Raw genomic sequence first — 24,053 nt, forward strand, 5'->3', positions numbered from 1 at the left:
CATACTGCATGCATACTGCTCTCGCGCAGACATACAGTACATACTGCATGCATACTGCTCTCGCGCAGACATACAGTACATACTGCATGCATACTGCTCTCACGCAGATATATAACGCATGCTGTGTAGCCTGTTTTTGCAATAAGAGGATGTAACAAGGAGAAATAACTGATGGATAGACAGGGTCACAGAACCACGTGACACAGAAATGTTTCTTGTAGAGATTTATTACGTAGAAACTGTCTATGTGGATTTTCGTGCGAAGTTCTCCGAGAGCGTAATTTGTGAATTTTGTTTACAAATAGGCAACGATGGTTTCATGTAGAGACAGCTAAGGAAGACAAGATCTGTGACACTAAATGTCACGTTTCAATCAGGCAGGTTCCTCAGACGGCCCCTTGTCACTGGCAATGACAGGCTGGCGCTCTGCGGGGTCCTGACAGCTATTGATCCGGGTGACTCAGTGCATGCCGTCGCTTCCCCATTAGCGGTCGGGGAGCATCGCAGGCTGTTATTTTGTTGCTTTTCTTTTCTCCATGTGTCACCTACGGTCTCTGCCTCACGCACACCCATAAGTAACCAAGGCACCCAAACACCTACCTTCACAGAAGCATCTTCAGATTCCGGCGGATACACGCAAGCACAAAAGCATATGGAGACACTCGCAAACCCATGCAGGGAACACCTGCTGAAACATCCCTTAAACTCAGTCTCCCCATATCCAAAGGCATCCAATATTGATCTATGACAACAACGTCTTTAGAAGTGACTCTTTCGAAGTCTCAGGTTCAACACTCAATGCAAACCACTCAATCTGCAACCAGGTCTCAGAATCACCACAAGCCATCAAGGGGCATGCTAACGGGCTGGGCTTGAATGGGCGAATATCACATAAGTGGTCTTTGTGTGATCAGAAGGTCATTGGTTCTGATCCCCGGGTCAGCAGCATGATTCAACCATCATGAAAGGCCCTTAAGCCCAATCGCTCCAAGAACTGAACCTGCCCTTATTTTGAGCTCCTGTAACAGTGCTCAAGTAGAGCACTGTGCCATCAATGAAAGGTTGTGGGTTCACGTCCCAGGGAGCACACATAAAACTTTAACCTGCCCCTCTACTGCAAGTGACTTTGGAGAAAAGCTAAATAGTCAGATAAATGAGTAAAAGAGAACCGCAGCGACACAGCCACATTCCGGCAAGGTCCAGGTCTGCATTCTGGCAGCAGAGGATAACTTCAGCTGTTGGAAGTCGTAATTAGCGGCTGTCATCCTTGTCCAGATGTGAACAAACTCGGGCCTGATCCACCCTTGATCTGGGAGTAGCAGATTGAGGGCGGAGCCTGCAGCTTATACCAAAGGGGGTACTATTCTTCATTCATTCAGGCGCCCCTGGCCCCCCCCCCCCTCCTTCCCCTCTTTTCTTCTACTCCTCTGTTATTCATGTCTCACATGGAAACACACGGGTCCAGGCAGGGATATGCAGCGACGCACACACTCTGAGGTACTCACTGTGCTTCAGCTCTGACCGCCGAAAGTAAGAAAAGTCCATTAATGATAGAAAGTTCTGCTAAGAAAAAGTTTTTTAAAAGTCATTTTTTTCCCCCATGTTAATATGTTCATGGACACATTGCCTGCAAATGACTTCATCTCCGCGCATATGCATGCAGACGATTTCTTTAAAGACGTCTGTTAAGATAGAACACCTCATCTCGTCTGATCTCCATCCTCACTGTCAGACCATGATCGACTTGATTCATCTCCTTGATGAATCCGGAATGCTGCTGAGAGACCATAATGTCACCGGGGAGCATCTAACAAAAGCCAGGGAACCTGAACACCGTGGAACACACACACAGACACACAGACACACACAGCAATGCAGAGACACACAAAGAGTCATTCAGCAAACGACCCCGTAAACAGCGAAGTGACATGGATACACATTAGACAGCCAGATGGTCAAGGTCGCGCGACGGACCTGGACCCTGACGGCATACCTAGGCCCTAAACTGTGTTCCTGTCACACTGACAACAACGCTGATCATTTCAGCAAGACGGAACCCACATTTGTAACTCACACGGTCACACGGCAGACAGAGCTGCTGCTTCAAACACAAGAAGCAGCGACAGGGATGGACGCTACAAACGCTGCCTGAAAAGAGTGTGCGCTTCTGGAAAAAATACGTGTAGGAGGCCTTCCGAGCACATCATGAGGTTACTGATGAGGAGTCAAGTCAAGGGGTTCTGCTCATTCAAAGCACAGGCTCCCAAAGACACTGAAAGACACACACTGAAATACACAGAGGCTAGCAAATAAAAATTCCCTTCATCTCTCCGCCTCACACACAGATGCTCAAACACCCACACAGTAAACCAAGCACATAGATGGGTTTCCAAACAGAAGTCTGCGTGCGCGCACACACACACACACACACACACACACACACACACACACACACACACACACACACACACACAGTAGATTTTGCGAGCAGTGGATTGATTCCCCCAAGTCAGCCCACAACAGTATTTTTTTGCGCCTGGCACCATATAGGGAGCCCTACACAGTGATGGGGCCCCTGAATTTCCCAAGGTATCCAAGCAACATATTCACACACACACACACACACACACACACACACACACACACAGACACACACATATTTTCATATCACAGTCATTTACATAATGCCCCCCGCGGCAGACCTCCCCCGGGCTTCCTGAAACGCCACAGGACGACGAGCGGCCGGAAAGTCCCAGAATGCATCAGGGCCGGCAGCAGACGCCCAGAAAAAATTCCCTCCATAAAGTAATGTCCCAAGGCAACCGCTAGACTGCGCAGCTTTACTCTGATTCATAAACGCAGATTTGTATCCACACCGTGTGAGATCGCTAATTACAGCGAAGCCGGTGGGGATACAAGTGACACAGCAGGAACGGGTATGATGCCCAGGCCTGGGGGGTCAGGGGCCTCTGACACAAACTCCCACACCCCGATCCCACCCACTAATAAAGTCAGTATCATTCCTAACTTGCACCCCCCCTCTGCCTCGGCTCTTTGGACAATCAGACCCGGGGGGATCCTCACAGCTTTGGAGGGGATCTGTTGGGGGAGGTAAACACGAGCTGAACGGGCAGAACGGAGGCAGGTGGGCGGGACAGACCGGAAACAGATATTTATTTTATTTATATATAGATGTTGTGTGTGTGTGTGTGTTTGTGTGTATTTGTGTAAGCAGGTATACCTTACCTTATAGGGACACAATGTCCCCACAACGTGATGAATACCTGCGGGTGTGTGTATGTGTGTGTGTGTGTGTGTGTGTGTGTGTGAATTAGGTTTATAATCACATTGGGAGACTAAATATGCCCCACAATGTGAGGTTGATGTTTTGGGGACCATTTTTCAGGTCCCCACTAAGATCTGTGAATGCAAACAAAAAAGTAAAAATGCCAAAAATCTCACATTTTCTTTGGTTACTTATGGGTAAGGTTAGGGTTGAGTAGGTTAAGGTCGTCATGTTGGGATTATAGATTCCCCATAGAAATCATAGAAATGGAGAGTCCCCACAAATATATAATTACAAACTTGTGCGTGTGTGTATTTATATATACACACAGACACACACCCACACACACACACACACACACACACACACACAAAGCTGGGAGAGGAGACAGTAGCAAGAGGAAGAAACGGGGGAGTTAAAGCACAGATATAAAGGATGTAAGAGACAATGAGGAGAAAGACGGCATATAAAGCTGCTGCTGGGGGATTGGGGGGGGCAGCTGGCAGAGAGCGCGGAGACAGGGAAGGAGGCTGGCGGCATCCTTGACAAGCGCTTCCCTGCAGGCACATCACCAGCCCCCACCAAACCGCGTCGGGGACCTGCCTCCACCCACACACACCCATTGGCCCCATTTATACCCCACGCAAAACCCCCATCTCCTTCATGCCCCCACTTCCGCTGCCCACATATCCCCCCAACCTCACGTTCCCATACAAAGCCTTTGTGTAGCCCGTACCCTCCTGCATACCACACTAACCCCTTCGTCCAGCCCTCGTACACCTACCCAGTGACTCCAGATACCCTCTTCCTCACGTCCCACATTTTCCCCCTGCTGGCCTTTGGTTAACCCAAATGACACTTGGGAGGATCTTGCCACCGGGAAGTCCATTCCCCAACCGACTGGCATGCGTGACCTCACACCGAACTCTGCCGAATCACTCCGGGTATGGATCCAAGGGCATTGATTGGAATAATCTCACTCCTTCCGCAGACCGTCATCCTTCCTCTTCCTCTTCCTCGTAGGCATGCCGTGCAGAATCATGCCTGCCATGGATTTCCGATTCCCAGACCCCGAGACATTGTACCGATTACGATGCAGACCTGATCGAGCGCCGGTCTGCGATCACACGCACCTTTGCACCCATGAGCGTACTGTCCAGAAGGGTCATTTTTAAAACAAACTTTATCGGTGTACTGCGTCTGTACGTGTGAATATCTGCGTGCGTGCTTTTTACGCACACGTGGGATTATTCGCACGCGCGCATGTGTGTGTGCACGCGCCCAGCCTCCGTGTTTGCAGGCCAGATGGGATGTGGGTGTCCTCGGCAGGCCAAGGCGAGTTACTCAGAGCCGGCCTGCGTCCTCCGTGCGTGTATGTGCGCATATTTTTGTGCGGGGGGGGGGGGGTTACGTGTGCTTTAATCAGCACCTGTGTGCAGCGCGTGCCACCCCAGTCTCAGAAACGCCACGACTTGGGCGAGGGTGTGACGGATCATAAGGGAAAAGGGGCTTCCTCGCCATTACCACGGTGATCACATGATCGCACACGATGCATGTGCCATTCCACCACCTCCCACCTTTTATGTTCTGTTAGGTTTTTTTTTTCTACCCAAGGCAACATTCAGATTTTAAGCCTCTGTTCCGCCGGTATTTTTCATGGTGTAAATTTCTCAATAGGGAGTTTCTCGTTGGACCTAACAGGGCTGTCCTTCCTGGGATGTAAACCCCCATGGTGAGTCTATATCCGCAACTGGGGGACTGGTGTGTAAACAAGCATGAGAACGGCAGCTTGGGGCTGCACACGGCTCAGAGTGCGTGACCCACAGCCATAATGTGATTTCAACCAGCATGGTGGTGAGGGCTTGTTATCCACAGGGGGCTCATATGGATTCATATAGACTAAGGGTATATACAGCGGCACTGGGCCCAACTGAAAGCTGATTGGTCTGATCCCTTGTCACTAACCAATTAAAAACATATCATTGGCTAACAATAAGGCTGGCACCCCTGTGTGAATTATGGCCCCTCTTATGCCCCCAACTAAAAAAAAAAAACATTCTAGAATTGCCAGTGACACACACACACAGACAAATATGATATAGAACTCTCCGTCTCTGCAAGGTACCGCGTGTAAACGCATCTCTCCAGCACGCAAGAAAAGTCACGTTAGATTGGGACGCATCTCCGGCCAGTGCGTCTCTGCCACACGCTCTCGCTCTAATCTCCCTTAATCTTCAGGCACAGAGGAAAATCGGAATTAGTTTTCTGGCTTGGTGTCATCAATCTTCCATCACCGGGCTCGCGATGCGGACCCGTGAAAAGGACCGAACCCTCGAAAAACAAAGCAACCACACACACATGGCTTTTGCCCAAGGCTGCAGAATAATGACTGGGAGAGACAGAAAAACATAATAATAAAAATTAAATTGCGCTGAATCAAAGTGAGAGGGAATGAGGGGAGATTAGAGAGATCTAACGAACGTGGAAAAGAAGGAGTAGCATGTAATGCAGATGGTGCGGGTTTAACTCGTTCAGGTCAGCAAGGAATGTGGGACAGGCTTTCACCTTTGACCCCTGACCCTAGCACCCAAAATAAATAGTGTCCATTATGCCATCTGAGATGCCCATCTGTATACTGAGAGCCAGTGTATCTGTGCTTTCCAGCAGTGGGTGTTACATGGAAGATTAGAGTAGCACACCCACATGCCACGTGTGACCTCCCCCCCTCCCCCAACTCTTTGGAGGTGTATGGGTCAGAAATGGGAGGGTGGGGGTGGGGAGCAGGTACTGTGCCCCCGAAAAATGTTTAAAAAGGTTTATAACCAACGATGTCTGTGAGTGAATGACAGCAAGAAGTAATGGGGGGATTTTACCCACTCCTGCTCTGGATGAGTTTAAATCTTCAGCCGAATTAAACTCCCATAACTAGATAGAAGTGCTACGGTGCCGCTCCCAAACTGGCAAGATCCAGCGGCAGAGGAGCGTCCGTGTGCTTCAAATCCAGGGAGGCCTGCTGCGGGAGCTGCAGATGCAGCACTGGCAGGCCTCCCGCTGGCGCCCAGGAGCTCCGTTTTGAAGCTGGGTGACCAAAAGCTGGTTTCCCAGCTGGCGTCTAATTAGTGCTTTTTCGTCGACCAGACGCCACTCCGCGGGACTTACATACGCCCACGGACGCGTCTGCATTCCCCCGACCATCTCGCCACGGTGACAGGATACAGACAGAGGTGTCGGAGCCTATCCCAGCATCCTCGGTGGTCCCCTCCGCTACGCGGCACACCCAGGAGGGCCGCCCTGCTGCAGCACTTAATTACCGCGCGCTTGTTCTCACTGGAATCGCACCCACCGAGCGTCTGGCCGCTCGCTAATCATGTACAGAAATAATTACAGCAATCGGAGGAGATGAGATTTGGGTGGGGGGGTATGGGGGGTGAAGGTGACTGGACAGGTGGAGAGGATTGTTAAGGGGTGATGGAGAAAGGAGAGACAAGAAAGCCAGGACAGAGAGAGAGAGAGAGAGAGAGGGAGATTTTAGAGGGAGAATCGACATACAGAACACAGTGTAGAAAGAAAGAAAGAAAGAAAGAAAGAAAGAAAGAAAGAAAGAAAGAAAGAAAGAAAGAAAGAAAGAAAGAAAGAAAGAAAAAATCAAAAGCTGGGGGGTCTGTTACTGCAAATGAGGGAGCAAATATGTGTGACAGGGAATAAAAAGAGAGATGAAAAGAAGCCAAAAAGACGAAGGACTATAAAGAGACAGAGTTGTGCTTTAAGGATTAAACATGAAGGAACTGCATCTGGAGTCAGGGAGCTGTAAGTTAAAATCCAACAGGCTGAGGCTCTGTTGTCCCAGGGGCGGGGCCACTGGCCCCAGCTGAAAGCTGATTGGCCCTTGGAGTACCTGCCTCCCCTACCACTCACCGATTCAAAACATACCATTGGTTTTGCCCCTCTGTATGAATTACTGCCCCTCTTATGCCCTCCATACATCCAGGTATGACATTTAACCCCAGCTGCCAATAACGGGGTAGGGCACAATATGAGCTTATTCCGATGGCTCTGGATACAGACATCTTCCACACAGCATAAATCACCTTCCGATAATGCCTGGAATCCTCGGCTGCATTATGAAGGCGACTTTGTAATATCAGCATATACCCGTCATGCCAATAAAAGCCACTAAATTAAACCCAAGCGCTGCCGCTAAACTACTAATTCAATGTCCAGGACACAGTTAAACACGCCAGTTAGAGCTCACCGTCTAGGCCTTGTGCTTTATAAGAGATTCTGGAGAGTCTCCGTAATCCGCTGTGACTCGAACGCTGAAAAAAAAAAAAGAAAAAAGAAAAACGACACACAGGCAGGAAAGAGAGATGAAGGGAGAAAGACGGAGGGAGAGAATCAAACGGAAACGCTTTCTTCCTCTTCCTAACAAAGCCGCTTCTTTAATTAAAAAAAATCCAATCGGTCCGCACTTTAAAGGACCTGTCTGAATAATTAACATCCCGTGAACTCCGCTCCCGAAAACAATTAAAACTTCTGCCATTTCACTTCAAAACCCATTACTTACCAAAGCAATGGGGGGGGGGGGGTGTTGGTGAATAGCTAATAACAAATACCCCCTTACTCACACTCGTTACCATGGCTAATTGGTCTAGAGTGTAATGTTTACCAGTGAGGCAACAAAGACTAAAAACTTACATTCATCTTCTTAATTGCATCTTGCTCGTTACTAGTCCTCTGAGACCCAGAAACTGTTTTTATATTTTCATCACAAGGTGATTTAGTCTTACACACCCTCATAGTGGAGAATGATCATTCCTGGTTGGATTTACGGGCTTCCACTGCCTCATATCTGGTCGGCGGGGTTGATGCTGTTCTATCAAACTTTTACTCGCCTCTCTATCTCTCCATCGCCTCTATCGCTCCATCCTCCTATACCCTGGTTCCCATTTCCCCATCTTCTCTCCTCCTCGCCCCTCTGCTGGTTCTCCATCTCTCCTTCTTTCACAGCCACAGCCATCCTCTCTGTCTCCTGCCCCATCACCTTTGCAACGTTACCCCCACCAATTCTCCTGCCTCCACCACTCGTTCGTTCTTTCTTTCCTTCCTCCCTTCCTTTCTTTATTTCCTTCTCCATCACCCCTTAACGGTCATCTCCCTCTTCTTATCCGCCCGATCACCTTCTTTCTTTCAGCGTATCTTAAAGATCCTCTCCATATCTCCCCCATCCCATTACCGTCATTCTTTTTCTTTTCTTTCACTCTCTCTCACCCCTCCCTCCTTCCTCTCCATATTTTTACCTGTCCCATTTGCCTTCTCTTCCCCCTTCCCTCCATCACCCCTTTAACAATCCTCTCTCTCTCTTTCCCTCCCACATACTGCCCCGCCTCTTGAGGTCAGCTGTAGGACATGACCATACACCAAGGCCACCAGCTCCACATATAAAAGGTGTGAATAAGGACAGGACAGGGCAAGGCGGTTGGGAGGGGGGGGGGGGGGGGGGGCTTAAGATGAATAAACACGAACAGCAACAGAAGCAGCCGCCAGCAGCCCACAGTGGGCAGCTCTCCACCTCCCGGAGGCAACCTTGCGGCGAGTCGTACCAAAGCCCTGTGGAAATCACCAGCTCCATAACTCTGCCACCCCCCCCCACCCCCATCCTGGAGCGGCTCATAAAACCCACCAGCATCGGCAGCTCCGCTACCGCGCCCTCCCCCCCACATCCCCCCTTACCTCTGGCAGGCATCAGGACGTGCAGACAGATGAGGTTTCGCGAAGCAAAATCAACAATAAACGAACGACAAACAAAGCGGCATCCCTGTAGCGCCCTGTATCCTTCCCATTAAGCGAGGCCCAGCTAGGTACTGACATTACCCCGTCTCACATCTCCCACCCTCCACACCTGCCCCGCCATCAAAGGGATACGGCACCAGCTCTTAAGAAATGCACAGAGGCCACACTATTCCACTCCTCTCACGTCGCCATCGATTACATTCATTTTTCAGCAATGGACCACCTTGCTTCCCCTGCGCCACTTAAACAGTGACTCGCTTTCAATAAATCATGTAAAATATTTTTTAAAAGACACACACGAACTCTTATCTGGCCATGCAGCATTTTTAAAAGCCTCATCCATTCACCTGTATGTCGCTTTCAAAGACACCGTTCATCCATTCACCCTCAGCAGCACGCTTAAGCTGCCTCTCTGCCCCACTCAGCTCGAGAACATTTATAAACGTCTCCCTATCCTTCACACGAATATCACATTCAAATAGCCCTTTATTCACCTGAATCGCACATTACAACACGCTAATTTCGCTAAACAGCAGGACAGCGGTCATTAATTTGTCTACACGAGACACACAAAGTGCCATACAAGGATAAACGCGGATCGGGGATTTATCTCCCTAACAAAGCGTGCTATCGCTCCGTCACGATAAAGGGAAATGCAATTTCACACAACGAACCCTTCAATTCACTCAGCTAGACAGCAAACGGCGCATAGCCACCATAATATGTTTGCCTAATTAGTAAACATATCCAGCACCTGGTTTATTCACTTAAACAGGAAAAGCAGACAATTAACATTCACGTAAACAGCACACAGGCAACGGCTTCACCTAAGGAAAAAAAGCGAAAACATCTCATTTGTTTGTGTAAATGGCACCTGGTAAGGCCTACCTGTAATACAAGGCACACGCAGAAGCACACAAAAACATGCTATCCATCCATCCATCCAACCCTCCACCCAGCGGCAACAAAACACAATTGTGTTTTTTTGCCCAAAGAAATAAAAAAATAAAAGCAGAAAACAAAATCTTATTTCATCGACCCTTTCGTTCATCCATTTGTTCGTTCATTCATTACAAGAGAACCTTTTCCGAAAACCTCAAAAGCAAAATTTCATTCATTCATTCAGTCAGTCATTCACACACAGGACAAAGCAATCGTCTCACTAAATACCCATGAAATGTGCTAATTCCTCCATTCAGTGAAGCAGCCACACACACACAAAGCCCCCATTTGCTTCCTTCCCCTTATCCAGCCCCCCCATCTTTCACTGTCTCACTTATGTGCTGTGAGTCACCGCCCCCCCCCCCCCCCCCCACTCCCCGCTTGTTGCTGTCACAGTGGCTCCCTGGCCAAATGACTGTCCGGCTGCTCAGGCGTAAAGAGCAAATCTGGGGGGGGGGGGGGGGGGTGGACAGGGTGGAGTAGAGCCAGCGGGGGTCATTAGCATGTCAGGCGTGTTTCCCAGCATGTCGGGAGGTGACCAAGGACACAGAGTGCATGCCTACATGCAGCGTGGCTTGAAAAGCACAGAGAAACATAGGGGCGCGTTTCATTGGGCCCGCAGAACTGCCCCCCCCCGGCTCTGCCGTCCCATACAGCCGGTTCTCGGCACCCCCCATTCGCGTCTGAAGGTGACAGGCTTTACCACAACTACACACACCTCCATTATTTCACTCCCCCAGTTTACTGTGCAAATCTGCGCCGCTGTCAGCCGCTGAAAGGGCTAAACCCGCAACGCTCCGAATGTGTGAAATTTGCAAGCAGCACCCTTGCCTGCGCCGTTTATTTTGTTTGTTTATTTTCCCCAGAGGTAAAAAAACAAAAAAAAAAAAAAAAAAAGAGACCATTCCAGAACATTCCACATCAGTCAACTTAACCGGCTTCCTAGACAAACGTCGCTCACTAAATTAATGGAGCTGGGGATTTAACTTCAGACGATGTCGAGTCCTGCAGAGGTCACTCACCCTGGTCTGATCGGGTCACAGGAATGATGCCTGAGGTGAGACAGACCACCAGCCGGGTTAGAGAGCTGACTGGAGGTGTCACATGACAGCGAGGTGATCTGGTTGAGAGTCAGGTGACCAGGCACCATTTGTTTAACTATCACCCGCACATTCGGGGAAAGTTTGTCACTACAGATCACTCTTCGAAAATCATTCTGAAGCTTTTCTGACATGTCTTCCTCTCCAGAGGTGGACACGGCATCAAAGACACCATGGACATCCTCCCTGCCTGACGCAAATGCCTGGATGCAAGGTCACAGAGTCCCCAGACGGGACAGCCTCCTGTGGATTGGCGGATAATGCGGCGGACTCCTGACGTGACAATGACAGAAAACTGGGGCCGCGGGAAAGATTTGTGATTTATGTCCTGGGGGGGGCACTGTGCCCTTGTTTGTGTATGTGTTTGTTTGTGCGTGATCTCTTCCGAGGGTAACTGAGGAGACGCAGCTGAACTGTAAGCCCTGCAGATTTCCCCATGTTTAGAATTAGGCGCAAACCCTGAAGTGAATCCAATTAGGCTGAAGTCGCTGTCCATTACGCTCACCGGGGGGGCGTCTGCACACCCGACTTCCCACTGTCCAGCTGCTTTGGATAAATGTGTTGACACAGGTCTGTGCTCTTAATGGACAGGGGTGTAAGCATGACTGACCAGAGGTGTAATCAGTGAATCAACCTCTATAGACCCACTGCTGGCCAGCTGGTCACCCTGAATGGTCCCGCTGTCAATCGCCTTTTCAGTCTTTTATGCTCCGCCCCCAGATTCTCATGGCCCCACCCTCCATTACACACAGCTCCTCCCTCTGATTCTCAAGGGCCTACAACCGATTCTTGTGACCACTCCCCCCGCCACTCACAGCTCCGCCCTCACCTCAGCTGACATCAAACTTGTTTTGGACAGGATGGAATCTGCCACACAAGATGCAAATGCAAGTGTGTGCGAGAGAGAGAGAAAAAAAAAAAGAGCAAAAGAGATGGAATGGAGGGATCGGGCTGAAAAGGAGGGCGGGAATGAAAGGAGCTTCATGGAGAGGGAGAAGGAGAGAGATAGCACGAGATGAGGATCTCGATTCGCCGATGTTATCACTCTGCAAGAAGAGGTGCACGACACTGGCCTGAATTCTAAATCAGAGCTTCAATCGAAATGCTTGGCATGGCTGACTGCTCCTCTGATAACGTGGTGGTCTTTGCTTGTATTTAAAACAGCCTGCGGGACATCTTGGAGTCAGTGTGTGTGTGTGTGTGTGTGTGTGTGTGTGTGTGTGTGTGTGTGTGTGTGTGTGTGTGTGTGTGTGTCGGCTAAAAAAGCGAACCAGTCCCCGTCAGCATCTGCGGCCGCGAAGGGGAGAAATCGAGGAACAGCTAAGAGGTAGCAAGCTTGACACATTTCTTATTTTTTATTATACTTATATTCTTCCCCCGAAACCCAGGAGCTGTCGCAGTGGGAGGGAGAGTCGCTGTGAAAACCACACGTTAGCCCAGTGTTGGCTGACAGGAGCGGCGTGATGGGCCAGAATTATCAATCATCATTACCGGCAAGCCTGCGATTAGTGGCGAATAATGCGGGCACCGCGATTATCCGTCAGTGGCAACAGGATATCGATGTAACACACATCGTAATTCATCGCTGCTCTGGACCCCCCTCCCACCGAGGACAGGAGGGACACTGCCGTGCAACGTTAACACCCCACACTGGATGGGCGGAGCACCCCGAAGTGGAGGTGTAACAGGAGCAGGAGGATAAGAATGGAACATATACTAAAGCGATGATGGATGAATGAGTGAAAGGTAATGGTTTGGCTATGATGATGGATTATTATGTAACACTTTTATTATTATTAATGTCCGTCTATTCATCTTCCATAATCACTTACCCAACCAGGAACCCTGAAGCCCAGTGCAGGAACCACAGGGCACAAGGCAGAGCATCATCATCATCATCATCATTATTATCATTATTATCATCATTATTATCATCATGATTATTATTGTTGTTTGTTTCCTCATATGTATGCAGGCAAATCCTTTTTTTTCCCCAGTTCATCTTGCTCTACAATATTAAAGACGTTATGATGATTTCAAAGCCATTAATGCCGCTTTTTTAATGTTCATTATAGTAAAATATTTCAATATACCTGAGTAGTCGACAGCTCTGTATTTTGGCAATAATTACTCCATTTCCTGCCAAAAACAGCATGATTTTAATAGTGAGTGAATTTCTACCAGCTGGCCTCCCTCGCATCTCCAATACACACACAGGCACACAATAACTCCAGCAGAGAGCAGGCACGCACTCACACACACACACACACACACACACACACACACACACACACACACGTGTACTCACATCTTTGTGGGGACTCTCCATTTATTTCTATGAGCAGAACCCTAATACTAACTATGACAACCTTAACTCCTACCCAGGCATACCTGAACCTTGAAGTAATGAAACAAAATACAAAGTTTTTTTTTTTCAGTTTTTTCATTGCATTGATTTTTATAAAACGGAGCTTTTCCTTGTGGGGATCTAAATAATTTCCCCACAAGATTTTTATCACATTGTAGTGACACACACACACACACACACACACACACCAGTTCTAACAAATCCGAAACAAAACCACCGATATTCCGGAATTCTTAGACCTTCAAAGGCATGCAGGGTTCCAACTGACCCTACAGAGAAAGGGCCAGCTTCCCCGGAAATCACTCAAGCTTTAATAAACACAAAGACACTGCAAAGATCCAGCACCAACCACATACTCAAGCATTTTGTGTATTAAAAGGACCACAACAGTCAAAAACCTCACTGTATGACACAGACACTGCTTATTCTGTTCTCATGTTCATAATATCAAGAACCATAATAATCATCATCCTGAATACAATAGCTATTCTTTGTCTTTGTTAAGACATTGTGGATTATAGTATTCGTGTTCTTTGGCTCGCTCTCAATTCCAATGCCAGTGAAACCGACTAAGCATGAAACGGAGGGGGGGGAAGAGAGAGAGAGAGAGAGAGAGAGACGGGGAGAAAATGGAGTGGATTTAACGTGACTTCACACCAAACTCACGGTAATGGAGTTTGGGGGTTTGGGTTCTACCGGCCATTGACAGACTATTCCCACCCACCGGGGAAGCTTTTCCTGTCAGCCGTCGAGTGATCACTGGAGAAGGCGAGGGACCTCCCCTCCAGGCTGCAAATTACATACCAGCACCACCCCCCCCACCCCATATCCCAAGTGGGCAGGACAGTTTCCAGACTCGTCAAGTTTACCTCACGCAAACACGGGTGATATACGCCTTTGAAAGCCTCTGTCTGACAGGAAGGAGAGAAAGACAGGGAAAAATAAGACAAGGAGATTTATGCTAATCGGGCCTTTTTGCGACGAGTTGGGGAATTTAATGATACAAGCTGGCACGTCTGGCAGGGAAGAGCGGCTGATCGATGTCTTAAATGTGTCACGAAGACGTCCAGCCAGTATCAATAACCCACCGAAACTCCAGTGCGAAGGATCCCATCCCGTCGTACACGGGACGATGCGGTTACTGTCGGTAACCGTCATCTCGCTGGGAGACTGCTGTTACAGGCAGGGGTACATACAGGGGGCAGGACCACAGAATCACTGGTTCCACCTCATAGCTGATTGGTCCTATAGTGCCCCGCCCCCCGTCACTCACAGATTCAAATCAGATCATTTGGTAATGATGAGGTCGGCCCACTCCCACCTTTAAATGTCGCAGAATCGCCCCTGGTTAAAAGGGAGCTTTAAAGAAAAAGAAATATACAAGTAGTTGCATGGGCTTGTTGCTCCAAATGGCGCAGATGAGATGTCAGTCTGACGGGAGGAATGGAATGTCCCGGACAAACTGGGCCGCATGTAGCTGGCTGTCATGCCAGAGCAGGAGGCACAGCCTAAAGTGCCTCTAGAAACCCTGCAATTGACCTGGAGGCACACCTGGCTGAATGGAGCTGTAGAGGAAGCCTCAGAAACCCCATGATAGAACATCAGTAGGGAGCACTGCTTCGACAGCGCCAGTCAGGTGCCTGGACAGCTTGGCCAGCGGCACAATGAAGGCCAAGGCAGGCTCTCCAGATATCTCAAGTATCATTCCAGGCGCCCCCTAGGGTACATGTCTGGGGTTAGTAGGACTGACAGAGAGCTTCCTCCAGGCAGTGCAGCCGGGCTCCCGACCTCAGAAGCATTCACAGTCTGCCCTTTGACCTTTCATCCACATGCTGTATGACTGGACATCAGGCCAGTTGAATCAAGCCAAAACCAATGGAAAGAAAACAGGTGGCATGCGAGAGGGTGGAAAACATCACCGATCCAGTGACTTAAACCTTAATTCACTCACAGTAGAAATAAGAGAGACCAGATGGAGTGAAAAGAAGTGAAATTTTGGATAGAAATTGAGGCAGCAACTCCCGCCTGTATGGATGTGAATCGCTGATTTGTGAGGGCACGCCACCCAGGACACAGGCCCCGTACACAGCCGGTGCACAGCATAATCTCCTCTAATTGCCCCCTGCAGGACATATCCTCAGGACGGACCGAATTATATTAAAAAGAAAATAAATCTGCACACAAGGAAACGGCAGTAGAGGTATCCACGCCGGCGGGCCGTGCTGACATATTAAGACGAGGATTTAAAGACCCATGAAGGAGGAGCCGGTGTGCAGAGGCCAAACAGATCAATGGGGTGGGGGGAAGCCAGAGATCAGAGAAAGACCAGGGGTCTCCGCGAAATGGCACCTCAGCCAACCTTGTTCACAGAATAACTTAAACCCCCCCCCCCCCCCCAATCGACAACTGCGCCACCATAGAAAATAGTATATGGCCAACTGGCCTAGCGAGCATTTTCCCCAGAGTGTCAATGGGGGGGGGGGGGCTGCCAAAATTCACCAATGTCCAGGGCCGATTTTTCATCCCAGTCCAACCCTGCTGACAACTCAAATAGCCCAGGGACCTCTGAGCATGTTAACATGCCTCTGAGAATAGGAATCACAGACAGGACACAGGGATGAGCAGGACACAGGGATGAGCAGGACACAGGGATGAGCAGGACACAACACACAATGTAACAAACAAAACAAAATAAAAAAAAACACATTTAACGAACTCAAAAATGTTACATGCCCATTGTTACTGTATGTGCGTCATGGCCATCTGTCATGCATGATATTTTTAATCAGTGGGAACGTGGGGCAATTCTCAGCTCACACCAGTTCAGAACCACATGAGAACCGGCTTCCTGTCAGCACCGGCACAGCACTAGTGGAAAACAGGTAAAGGAGACTGAAATGCAGACAGGTGGTTTAACTTTCTCACAGGGATAAAAGAAAAAGCCAGGAATTAGTAGCATTGTACATCATCAGCTGCCACTGCTTCACAAACAGCTCACGACGAACGAGAATGGTGACGAGCATTTTATTCACGACTACCGGCTTTCTTACTACAAACATGTCACTGTTTTCCAACGATGTTCGCTATCTCCAATAGTACAGACATGCTAAAAATACATCCCTGTTTAGCTATAGCACCCACAGAGCTAAATAAATGGAACTTAATTCAATTGCTTTTATTTGAATTGCACCAGACAAAATTGAACCGAATCACTTCAAATAGATATGGGGCTGAATTGAAATCGGCAAGCGAAGCAGTTTGGGGAACACGCAGAGGAAATGGACAGAGCGAAGGAAACGGAGAAAGGGAAAGTATCGGGCTGGGAGCTGGCAGATGTGTACGGGAGATGGATGGCGCAGGAAGTGGTGGACAGTGAGGGAGGAGGGGGTGAAAGAGGCAAGAAGCGTATTCCGCTTTGTCATGTGTGAGAAGACGAGAGCTGGTCTGTTAGCGAGGAACAACCCCCCCCCCCCACCCAACTGCTGTTCACCACCCCCTTGCTGAGTTTTAATGTTAATTATATTAATACGTTTAAATACATCTGAATGGCTGACAGCCCTGTATTTTGGAAGGAATTACTCTCCTTCCTGCCAAATTTCTTAATTTGCTGCCAAACAGCCCGATTGTGTCATAGAGAGCATTCTGCATTATATTATACCGGCGCACAGGGAAGCTGTTATTGGCTGCAGGTTACAGGTGAGACAGAGAGCAGCTCTTGGACTGAGGGGGTGGGCAAATGCTGGAGGGGACAGGGTCTGCAGGGCAACGGTGGGGGGGAGGGGGGTGCTAGTGACCATTCTGTGAAGAAAATACCATTTCAAAGTGACAAAAACAGTAGCAGTGAAAACGGAAATATCAGAAAATCAAACATAGCCGGTGATTTTTGACACATGGTGCAATGTCACACGAACTGCACTGTGCAGGATACTGCAGAAATACAGAACCACACACAGAACACATGCATGTAAACACAATGACACCGTTTAGTCACCTCCATATCAAGCATTTCATTCATTGTTCACTGCATCTGTATTTCACACCTTTTGCCTTATCGTCGGTCGGTCGGTCGTCTCATTCCCTGCTCTGTCACTCGCCCATGGTCCCTCTCTCTCACCCTCACACTTGCTTCACACTAGTAACACGAGCAGTCTGGTGTGACGACGGCTGTCATCATTAGTACCGGGAACGAGCCGCCGTGCTCACTGGTTACGGCATGACCGAAACAGTGGCCGCCGGCAGGGCACATCCTCAGCCGTCTCCACCCGCCTGCCAACACGCCCGCTCTCCACCCACGGGGCAGGGGCTCCCACTGCCATGACTCATCAGAAACCCATGTGAGCAGCAGTCAGAGGTTAAACAATACGGTCACGTGGCGTAGAGAGTGAGACCCTTATCAGCGTGATTAAGCCGGTTCATTACAGAGCGAACAGTCCACCAAGAGATCACAACCATGGGATTAAATCTACTTAACCTATAGAGACCAGAAACATAACGTAATTATAAAACCTCATCATAATTTAGCCTACAGATGTCAGTCCTAGAATCATGAAATATATACTAGTCTAGAGAAAGCAACAATAATACGATTTAGTGCACAGAAAGATCTGAAAATACGTGACTAAATGCATTTGGTCCGCAGAGAGAGCGTATTGATTCCGCTGGCGTATGGACAATTTATATAACACGGCGAGATCAGAGCCCACACGTGAACACTTCCAGTTATAGAGAGACTATCGGGAGCATAATTCACTCTGCGGTGGAATAGCAGAACCAATGTGATTAAATGCATTCGGCCTGCAGAGGGAGCAGTCTGCTCCTACAGCCGTTAGTGCTTTCGCCACGCCAGCGGGTACGCCATTCCCCAGACAAGACTGCCGCAAAGCACACCTCTGCACACGAGGGGCTGAGTGTGGGCAGGGAGGTCATGCACTTCACTGAGAATGCAGCATGGGGAAAGGGGCGGGAGCGGTCATTTCTACCAGTACATCCTACAACAGGGTCCCCAAATTCCAGACTGGGGGGGCTAGTTTCTAACACAGTTTCCAAACTTCCCTGCACAAACACACCTTATTCAACTCACCAGTTAACTGCCAGGTTTAGTGGGTGTGTTTAAGAAGGGAAACCTGAAAACATGTGTTTCAAACTGGCCTACCAGGATCACACTTGGGGGACCTTATCCTACGTCACACAATGGGACGAAACCCAGTCACTTTGACGACAGCAGGGTGTCAGTTCTACGCTTGGTGGGATCACAGAGGGAAATCAATCGCTGATTGGTTCAGCCAGCATCCTGTTAATAACTTCATTGCATTCCATTGCAATGAAAAGTATGTAGCAAATACCACCCATAGTGTAACTCACAGCTTCATCTCTCCTCAATTAAATTGGCCACTATTGCCGCCCTTGTAGCAGACAGCAGTAATCTTCATTAAAGGGCAGCACTTTTAGCTATCCACAGTAAAAAAGCCATCTTTACGGGAATAGAAAACGTTGGTGAGGCAAACACCTCATTCCATGGCACAGTAACAGCACCCCCTAGTGTGCAGGAGGATATGGTACATTGAGGCATCAAGGCTGGAAATGCCCCTTAGCTACAGATGCTGTGGAGTACAGGTGCACTGGGCACATTACATTAAATCATGAGACCGCAAATAAAGCCAGCTTTTCCGATTTTTAGTACTGCCCCCAGGGCAAATCTCATACAGGTGGAATCCCACTAAGCAGGGAGATGTTTTGGGATAAACAGGCTTCCGCACCACCATAACAGGGAGGGAGAAAACACAATTTTTATTTTAATCTGGGGCGGATGGCAGGGGGTTTCTTTTTGTGCCAGCTTCTGCAGCTCCAGCTCCGCTGAGCTGGTGTTATTGGCCAAGGACCTCCACCTGGCTGTACTTCAGACCTGGCGAGTCAAACACCGCAGGCGAGAATGACAAAAGTCGGATCTGCGTGAGCTACGCCGGGCCAAAACACATTAGACAGCATTACCCCCGCCACACGCACGAATTTCCACGAGGTCCAGAATGTCGCACAACTGAACGGATATAAGTTCTCGGTCGTCAAATCCTTGGTCCTTAATCTATAATCTTCGTAGAAGCCAGTCGCAGGATGAAAAGGCAAATAGAGTTCTCTCCTTTGAACAGTCTCAGCGGTTTGCGAAATTAGCTCTATTTTTTTCTTTTCAATCTTAACCGTTAATTATGTATGAAAATTTAAATTTTCGATTAAAGCACAGAACAAAAATTTGATTTCAACCCTTTCAAGATGCGAGTTTTGTCTTATGTCAGCGTTAAAAAAAGCGCGTTTCATTGGAATCAAATGCAATGAGGCAGAGAAAATGAAGAATTATGAGATAGCCTTAATTAATTACAACATGAATCATGTTAATAGTTCCTGGCTGTAATCCACGTTCGTTGTAAACACTGTAAGTTAAGGCTTAGCATACCCATCGACAACAACTCGAAGAACAAGGGCAAGGACGCGTACGCGCACGCACGCACGCACACGCGGGCACACACTCAAGGAGAAGGACGTACCCATGCACATGCACGCACAAGGGCAAAATCAAACACCCGTCAGGGCACTGACATATTTGTTCAGACAGGCAAACAAATCCGTGGAGAATCACGTCCGTTTTATCTGTGCTGTTTACTGAAGATGATAACGTCTAAACCAATGTTGAACCACTGTCAAAAGTTTTGTCGACGGGTGTCCGGGTCAAAAAAAGATTAAGGTTGTATTCCATTAAACTTGACAGTTCCGCCTTGGTAATTAATGAATTTGCATAAATTAGATGCAATTAAAAGATTAGGTATCAATACAAGAAACCGTGAATTAAGTCCAGTCAGAAAATGTGTTTTTTTATTTTCGGAAGGGTAACACTTAGGCCCTATGACCTAGAGATAACGCGACATTACCCACAATGCACCTATACTGAACGTTAACATTAATATTAGCGATAGGAGAGCAGACTCCGCGCGCAGCTCTCGTCACGAAGACTCCAGATGACAGTGACCTAAATATCAGACATACCTGCTGACAAACAGAGACAACAAAAAGACACACACACACAAAATGACGGTAATATACTCACCAACAGCCCATTTCTACACCAAACAGCTCTAGCCAAGAGATTACATTATCCACCACAGGTGAAGAGATGTTAAAGATCAAAACATAAATGGGAGGAAAACACATGTATTACCTCCATATGCATTCATTTACGCACTTTCACTGCTGTGAATTAACGAAAGGGCCATTACCCGGCATAGTCTGGATCTGACTATATTAATGAGACCAGAGTGTAATTCTTACTCTCCTATTGTTGCTGTTGTTTTCGCATGGCGGGCCCTTCCACGGCTGCGCCATTTCCACGCGCACAGACGCTTTTACGCGCTCTTGTTTCCTCCGGCTCGGCGGAGACGCCTCTCCTTTCTTCACGCCGCTTTTAGCCTGAGTAACACCTTCGACGGCGCGTCTCCTGCTCCTGTCGCGCTCACCTGTCAGGCGCGTTCGGCTGGACTGCAGCTCTGTGAACTTCCCGCACACACACACTTTGGCCTGTCACTGTGGGGCTTCACGCTGCGCTTTTTGTCTCGTGTTGACACACACACACACCTCACAGAAACCCGAATACGGCGGCTCACGGATATTGTACATGACACCTAGGCACAAAGCGAACAAACTCTCCAGGTAACAGAGACACCGCCACATCCCCTCAGATGTACTACCGGAGAGGAGAAGGCGAGAGAGAATACGTGCCCGCACGCATATCCCTCACATGCAAACAGAAGCTGTTTTGTCATGTTTAAGTCCTCAAGCACCCAAATGCAATGCACTGAATTACTTTCAGGCACGTACCCATGTAGTAAAATTACAGGTGCGAATCCCCCGCCTGAAATTCGCTTGCTCCAGAGCAGACAGAGAGCCAGGTTGTAAAATCATTTATAAGACCCCCGGGAATTCATTTCTGGCTATGGGCATGCTTCTTTTTAACGAACTTTTGCGATTATATCTCTACCACAGCCGGCTTCCTTGGCATAAATGTCAATCTGTTTGCTTTTAGCAGTAATTAAATCCGGGATCCTGGTTTATGAATGTTTTTTTTTTTTACAAAAAAAAATCGCACCACCAATTGACCCACTTCTCGCTTACTTCTATTCTTTTAACGTATTTATTTTTACAGCTAGGCCTAATTGCATAAACTGATGCATAAACATGAAGCAGTCGTTGACGTTGCGAGTGACAGCCTTTTACAGGCAGGTGGAGCACATCGCTCCAGGTTATAGGGAGACGCAAATGAAAGACGGTGTCACGTGTGAAAAGCTGAAAACCTGATTCTGTGTAACTTGTAAGATATTTAAGCATTTGGGGGGAGAAAATCACCGTGGCGTGCAGAGCACGCATGCAACACACCCTCCCACACACACACCCACACGCATGTTGCCATCATCTCTGCTCCCCGTCCATGGAGCTTCATCAGTTTTTTTTTGCGCTGTCTTTTTAACTTCTAACGCCTGCACCGTTGTCACAGGTTGCCTGTTTTTACCTGTGACTTATTCTTTCGGCGAAGCGCTTGTCATCGCAGGTCACAGGGCGCAGAGCTTTCGGAGCACCGGTACGAGGGATTTTGGTCGGTTAAGTCCGTAACCGCAGGTCGTTGAGCTTTGACCGCTGGGCGACGGATGCGCAACCGGCTGCGGGTGAATAACTCCGCCTCGGCGGGCCGGCACCCGGTGGGAGACAGAGGTGCGGGCACCATCCGGCCCCGTTCCGAGCCCGGTCCCGGCACTTGGATCACCGCTCCCTGCTGTGCTCCGCGATCGTACATTTGCGTTTCATTCTTAAAGATGAACTACCACCGTAATAACAAGTGCACAGACACTTTAGGTAAGGAATGATGGATACCCTCTCTCGTGACCAAAAACTAGGTAGGAATTGCACACTCACTCACACACACACACACACACACACACACTTGACATTCACAGTCTGTTGACCAAGCAAATGACGCGCACTGTTGAATGCGTGGATAATTGGATTTCTTCATATTTTCAAAATTAAATTGCAAATTCCAAAACGATTGTTTAATACAGGCAACTTTCTGATTTCGAGGCGCCCTGATGCTAATGTTACGTATTTTAAATAATACTTATTTGCATTAGATACTAATAGACATTTACCTAAAACCACAAGAACAATGTTCACACGATGCTTTATAAAACTGCCCACCCACCGTGTGATCGCAACATCGACACTTAAGCGATGGACGGAAAAATAAAAGATTGATACACACTTTCGGGATAAGAGTAAGGGAAGGTGAGATACTCCACAGCGCATCCAGAAAACACGGGCAGCGCATCCTCTGACATTAAAAACAAAAAAAAACATTCACAGTACACAACCGCTAACGAAACCCCATCCATCCTAAAAGCTCACCCTGTACAGATAAAAACCGACCTTTACCCGGCGATCGGCCCATTTCAAACACCCCGGGAGTATTAATAAGCCTTACCTTATTATTGACAGGCGTCGGAGTTTGCTTGGCTTCCGCCAGCGACTTGTCAATGCGGGAAATAAGCAGTGGACGCCGTTAGGGCATAGCACGCCTCTCACACAAGCTCCCACTCTCTCCTCTCTCGTCCCGCTAATAAAATGACTCTTAAAATCCCTCGTCACGTACCATCATCCTCCCAGTCTCCCTCGCCGCCTCTCCCAGCCTCTCTCCCTCCCCTAGTCGCTCTCTCTCTCCCTCTCTCTCTCCCCTCCTCGTTTCCTCGCTAGAAAATGTTTGTTTTGCCGCCAAACCCTGCCAACACATGGTAACACCCTCAGCTGTCGATTAGTACCGTATCATTTATATCATGCTGATGATCACGAACAGAGTCATCTCTGTTATCATTCCGATCGCTTTAACCATTTAAAAGCACGCATTTAAGACATTCCACAACAGATACAGGTGTGAAGGAAGGGCAAAATAACAGGGACATGATGATGATGATAACTAATTTACCAGTAGTTTTATCGGGAGTTCTTTTGGAGTGATTTTAATCAGTAATTGTCGAAGGGCAGGTGGCGCTCCAGACAAGCTTCACCAGTGGCGATATTTTGGGATATTTTGACCCAGAACAACCAGCATTTCAGTTTCTAAACCGCACCCCCACCCCCAGAAGACACTACAGGTGGGAGCACAGGTGCCAGTAAGGGATCGGAAACATTTTCTGTAAATATGGCAGGGTTAGACGACAGCCTCAGCCTGACATGTGGCTGATGGATGCGAGTATGTGCCTATCTGAGTGTTTAAGTGGAGATACGCGGAGAGACAGGAGGGCGGAGATCTCAGCAAGAGGAATGTCGACATCCTCACCACCTGCTGTCCACGACACAGCATACTTCCTGTGAACTGCAGATGGTGCCTTACCACCAGGAGAGCTGCCAGAGATTTTCGGCCCCATGAAAGCATATCACATCCCCCCCCCAAAAAACAACCAATTTGATCAGATTAGATTACGTGAACTTTTTTGATCCCAGAGGGGAATTCTTGAATGATGCAATTTTCTTTAGACAG

General features: G+C 48.4%; 1 protein-coding gene across 1 annotated transcript in view; it reads right to left on the reverse strand.

The window, feature by feature from the left end:
- LOC125739867 (cadherin-11-like) overlaps window positions 1-21,165 on the reverse strand; it is a 63,665-nt gene extending 42,500 nt beyond the window's left edge. The window contains exon 1 of the mRNA XM_049010389.1: window positions 20,801-21,165. The gene's annotated coding sequence lies outside the window, so the exon portion shown is untranslated. The remainder of the gene's footprint in view (window positions 1-20,800) is intronic.
- Between the last annotated feature and the right edge of the window lie 2,888 nt (window positions 21,166-24,053).

This window comes from Brienomyrus brachyistius, chromosome 4 (assembly GCF_023856365.1).
Source record: "Brienomyrus brachyistius isolate T26 chromosome 4, BBRACH_0.4, whole genome shotgun sequence".
Lineage (NCBI taxonomy): Eukaryota > Metazoa > Chordata > Actinopteri > Osteoglossiformes > Mormyridae > Brienomyrus > Brienomyrus brachyistius.